Raw genomic sequence first — 6041 nt, 5'->3', positions numbered from 1 at the left:
CTCAAACATGGCCATTAAACTAATTTAAATTTATTGTTTACGCATAATCTTGTGACGGTTGGAAAGATCAAAATACTAAAGACAGTTGAAAATAGTCATAATAATCCATAGCGGATCGGCTGCTTGGCAGACTGAGCCCTGTTTTTATTTCTGTCTTATTTATCAAATTAATGGAATGCTCTTCAAACATTAAAACATTCTTTTCTACATGTCTGTCAAGATTTTTGTAAGCCTTTATGGCAAGAGTGAACATGTACCGTAAAATGGGTCGTATAGAAATAAAAAATTTTAAACATCAAAAATTATTTCATCATTTTATAGGGTATTCAGACTACAAGCTATGTCACGTAATATACAATACAGATGCGAGACGTTATATACTTCCTGTTATATCTGTTTTATATGAATAGGAAACCTATCAAAGATGGGACAAACATGCGATCATAGGCAGTACACATTATTATGTTTCTCGTAGTCTGAATAGCTTATCAGCAATATTCAAATATGCCAATGATTCTGCTTTGAAATTTCATCTAATTCGGTAGAAACCGTTTGTCCACTTCGTTTTTTCAAATTTCATATGAATTACTCAATAATAATGGGAAGGTCAGTATCGCGATACACTTCAATAATGCCACTTTAATTGAATTTGGTGACGAACACAATTTGCGTAACATTTTGAGAGTGAGGGCTAACGTTGCACATTTCAGTCTTATCAGTTTCACCAGAAACCTGTGTTCGGACATTATCTGCCACAGCTCATTTCTTTTCACTGCTTTGGTTAAACAGCCTGTTAAACAGGATACGCGACAGAATTTTGTACGCCGAATTCAGAAGGGTGATTCTGAGAAGCTCGACCGGGATTTCGTCCTTCCCAGCAGATTTACTGCTTTCCAGCTCGTTTAGAACTTATTTTTTCCTCGTCCAGCATGCGTTGTTCCACAGCTTGACGGTCGCAGACTATGTCCATCCTGCTCCTTTATTCACCTTTATTTTCATCGTAAAGAAATCTTCAAAGTGCTCCTTCCACCTGGCTACCACCATAGTCTTGTCTGTCAGAGAATTCCCCTCTCGGTCATTGCACATGGCGGGCACTGGCGCAGTCTTATGCCGCGCGCCATTGACAGTTGCGTAAAACCTCCGCATATCGTTTCTATCCATATTTTCCTGCGCTTCAGCTATCACACTCTCTTTGTGTTGCCTTTTTTCTACGGTGTTTTCGTTTCTCTTCTGCCCTTGCTACACTGTACCGCTCTCTGTTGGAACGGGTACGAGCCACTAGTATTCGACTCCTAGTAGCAGTGCCTCGTCCGTCACTCATTAAACCAACCATTTCGTCGGCGTCTCCTATCCGCTCGTCCAGCTTCTGGTGGTACTGTTCAGCAACTCCTTTAACTGACAAGCGTTGGATATTGAAACGCTTCGTTCTGTTGTTTCGTGAATTTGTGACGCTGGATAGTCGCGCCGGAATTTTCGCAACTACAAGATAGTGATCCGAGTCGATGTTCGGACCTCTGAAGGACCTTACATCTATAACATCCGAGAAATGTCGTCCGTCGACCAGCACGTGGTCTATCTGTGTGTCTCCACTCGGATGTTGCCAGGTGTGTTTGCGGATATTCTTACGTGCGGGTGCGAAGTAGGTACTGCTTATTGTTATTGCCATCCTTCTAGCAGCAGCAAAGGTTACAAGTCGCAGACCATTATCGTTGGTAGCGGAATGAAGGCTTTCCGTACCAATATCACGGCGAAAAAAACTTTTTCTTTCGATCTGCGCATTTGCATCCCCGATGTCAATCTTTACATCGTGTGTTGAGCACTCTCTATAGGCCTTACGAGGAGGTAGGGATAGGAGTTGCTGGGTAAGAGGCTGAGGACATCAAAATGGGGTCTATTATATTCCTTTAGGTACGCGAAGTACCAATGGACTTTTGTTTCATAAGAAAAAGAACACAATTTGAAAAGAGAAAATATCTGAAACATTCTTTATTTCACTTAAACAAATAATCACTGTTCATAGATCAAGTTCATACTTCCATAACTGACAACCTTCATGTTTCCTTTCCCTAGGTTTTCATTCCAGTAATTCCTTGCTTGCACCTCCAGCACGCGCGTACACAGTTTTACAGCGGTTTTTCTTTTGCTTGCTTTTTATTTAAATATCATAGCTAAAGGGGTTTTACAGAATAGATTCACAGAGGAGCATCACTTCACTATAATGATCTGCTAAGTTTGCTAGTTTTATATTAATCTCGATCAACTTAATATCTAGTGTTTAGTTTGTTTAGTTTTTTTTCATAGTTCTGCAGCGCCAGTTCAGTGAGACGGTCTCAATATTAAAGTGATAGAAAAATACGATCGTTTAGTTCTACGCCATCATCTGTTTGTTTCTCTATTTAACATTTTTATATTTGTTTTATATCAACAGACTCTCTACCAATAAGTGTATGCCATAAAAAAGTGAATGTGCGCGATTCCCTACGATATGACTACGACGACGAGGACGTTGATGGAAAGTATCATTGGAATAAAGGGATATCAGTTGGCTTTTCAGGAGGGGTTGTTTTAGAATATGTCTTTCATCAATGAATTTCTACAGATATATTGTTTCATGATTGATTGTTGCAAACACAGCTTACAATATTACACGTGTTGACACTTTTCCGTTTTGATTTTGTACAGAATAGAGATATTTATACCGAACAGAATGCAGGGAAAAATATGGCACGGAAGCGTGATCAATCTTTTTTTCAATGTCAGGAATTGGAATTGAAGCTTGCAAAAAGCTGATTTTCCGCATTTCTGTTCTTTTGTTTTGATTCTCTTTACACGATTTCTATGTTTTCTTCGTTTTCTATTATTTCAATTGTCTTAAATTGGAGTTTTTCTTACAGTTTTCCGTATTTTCAATGGTCTTTTTCGTTATAATAGTTTCTTCATACTAAAATAGATTTGAAATAACATAAAATATTATTTCCGATTAAGTGTCTGGTATAGAGCGGGTTACAAACATATTACATTACATCGGAATGTTGCTAGATTTGGTTAAGGTTAGGTTAGGTTAAGGTGAAACTCTCAATTTCTGTCTCTATCGTGGTGGATTGTCAAATATGGAACGATTCGGTGATGCTTTTAAATTGACAGCCAGCTGTCACTTTGTTGGTGGGTTACTACAATGGTTGATCCATTCATGAAATATTAATTTAAGCAGAAAGGTACTTTTTAGGGTACAACTTCTGTTCCAGTGACATGGTAAGCTAATGACGGTTTGACATTTATCGCAAGTGCCGTTACTGAATGACGTGATGGTATTTTTATTACTCTTACAATGAGATTTACATCGATTGCATCGATTAACAGCTTGTACATGGACTGATTGACAATTGCATTTCTTGATATCTTCTGAGACTGGTTGGAACTATTTTGTATCATTTAACACCGATTGGATCTGTTACTCTAACATCACATCAGCTAAAAGTCAGTTCTCATTTTTTTTCATTCAAATATATATCTAAACTTTCATTTGATTCTGTTAGCATACTACAGTTCTAACATTTCAACAATTACGGTTTCGGAGTGTGTAGAGTCCTTCTATTTGCTAAACTATCATCATTTTGTTATTTTTGAAACGTTATCAACTCTGTCTAGAGATTCGGAAAGATATGAAACGTTGCTTTGAAACTGTTTGTAACAAGAGGTAAAGTCTTTCAAGAAAACGAGAAACATTTAAAAGGGTTTGGTATTTTGAGCCTAGAAAGTGTCTCCTAACAAGTGATAATATTGACTATGGTTGTGCAAGCTTTTGAAACTGTTTTGTTGTAAAAATGCGATGGACATTTCCATCGGTTTATGAAAGCTACTTAGAGCCCTACAAATAGTGTTACAATCAACACTGTTTCACGGCCACATTTAGGTCAATGCTTTGGTTTAGTTCTTTCGTTACGATAAACAAGTTTTCTCTCTATTTTAATTACCGAGAAGATTGTCTGCTAAATCACATTGATATTTGTTTTTTTTTGCATGTATTCGGGAGAAATTTGGTGATTTTGTATTAGTTCAATCTCTAGGGGCAATGAAGGTTTGCTTCAATGAAACAAATTGTCTTACTTTGGACCAGCCGAAGCGTTCATTTTCAAACAAACTAAGGATCGGACTGTAGGAAATAAATTAGTATTTTAAATTGTATCAAAAATGGTCCTTCATTCGTTTTTTTATATTTTTGTAGTCAAAAGCATTGAATGAAATATAAAGGTGACAATATCATAAGAACTCATAGAGAAATTCAATTATATTATTAATACTCTTTTGATGGATTATATGATTTAATAACGAAATAGTTCTATTTTTAAACTAAAGTAAGTACAAGTAAAACAAATTAATTTTGCCTGAAAGTGGCACCGTACGCAAGTATGACAGATGCCATTAAAATTAAATTCCTAGTAAGACGAGTACGATGAGCAACAATAAACTACACCCAAAAGGTTGACGAGGTCTGCATTGTGACAGACGCGGAAGACTGACTGAATAGAATTAAATTCATTCATGCCATAATCGCAGCGCTATTGTTATGTGGTTCTACAGTCGTAACAGACTTTCCAACTTGATCCTTCAATTTGTTTGAGGATTTTGAGCATGAGCATGGATGAGGATGACAAAAGATACAACAGAATGTACAAACACAGAAGGATTTCAGACCATGCGATCTACTCGATCAATCAAGTTCTGAACGATGTATCCGTGCATCGCCAAACATCCCAGGAGGTCAATTGAGCCGATAGGCTTTCAATCATTATTCTTATAAGCTACAATACTACTATAAGAAGGCCCTTTTTAGTTCTCCAAAACGTCCTTGAGTTCAGAACATATGATTAACCCGATCATCTTAGTCAAGAACGATGTATCCGTGCTAAATGTATCATCGTATCAGCCTCATCATATACGAATGCAAAAATGGTAGCTTGGCTTAGAAACCTCGAAGTTGTGGAAGTGCTTCGAATAAACACTAAGCTCCGAGACGGCATAGTCCCAGTTGGGAATGTAATTCAAATAAGGAGTAGAAGAAGTTACACTGTTGCTCATTTTGCACAATGTCCTGTTTATAGTTCTGAACTTCTGACCATCGTGGTACTGCGCCTCAACAAAAAATGTTCATGGCGACATTCGAATGGATATTGCAAATGATATTTGTACCATATGCTTAATGAACCGGATTGGGTATGTACTGAGGGTGAGGACATTGCAAAAGGCTTGGTTGATCTGGTTGACACCGTGTGCTAAACTCGAGAACGTTCTGGAGAACCTTGAGCTGCTCGTATTTCTAAAAATTGATCACTGGCTTAGCGTTCAGGATGACTAAACATGATTGAGTGTTCAACATTATCAAGCAATGGGGCATAGATTTCAAAATTTTCAGATTCATTTGCATGCCCGAGTCAGTCATAACAAAATTATATTAAAATCATATCAGAATGTGTTACAAGGGGGGTCCTTCTTAGCCGTGCGGTAAGACGCGCGACAGAATAAATACTAGAATAAAAACTCTTTAAGAAAGGGCACAGACTTGAGTGCGCCAATTACCCGTATTCTGTTCAATAGATTGAGACCGCTTGAAGAGTTCTTCGTCGGCGAATACCAGGCAGTGAGGGCCGATCAACAACGGATCAAATGTTTAGCCTGAGACAAATCCTTGATAAATTCCGGGAGTACAACCTGCAGACACAAGGGGGGTCCCGTAGCGTAGTTGGCTACACGTTCGCCTTACAAGCGGATGGTCATGGGTTCGATTCCCAGCCCCTCCACCAAACCCTCGTCAGTCGCCGGATCCGCAGCCCATACGGCGGCGTTTGGGGTACGCGCCTTACCGCCACGGCTGCCTGATGACGACTGGCAACTTGTTCCAGGCCTGGTAACGGGTCACTTTTAAGTGACTTGGTCACTTTTTTCGGGCTAGTCACTAAAAAGTCTCTTTTTTCGACCTCAAGTCACTAAAGTCACTTTTTCTCGCAAAAAGTCACTATTTTCAACTATTTTGAAACTATTGA

This window comes from Armigeres subalbatus, chromosome 2 (assembly GCF_024139115.2).
Source record: "Armigeres subalbatus isolate Guangzhou_Male chromosome 2, GZ_Asu_2, whole genome shotgun sequence".
Taxonomy (NCBI): domain Eukaryota; kingdom Metazoa; phylum Arthropoda; class Insecta; order Diptera; family Culicidae; genus Armigeres; species Armigeres subalbatus.
The sequence above is the reverse complement of the archived record's forward strand: the minus strand, read 5'-3'. Positions refer to the sequence as shown.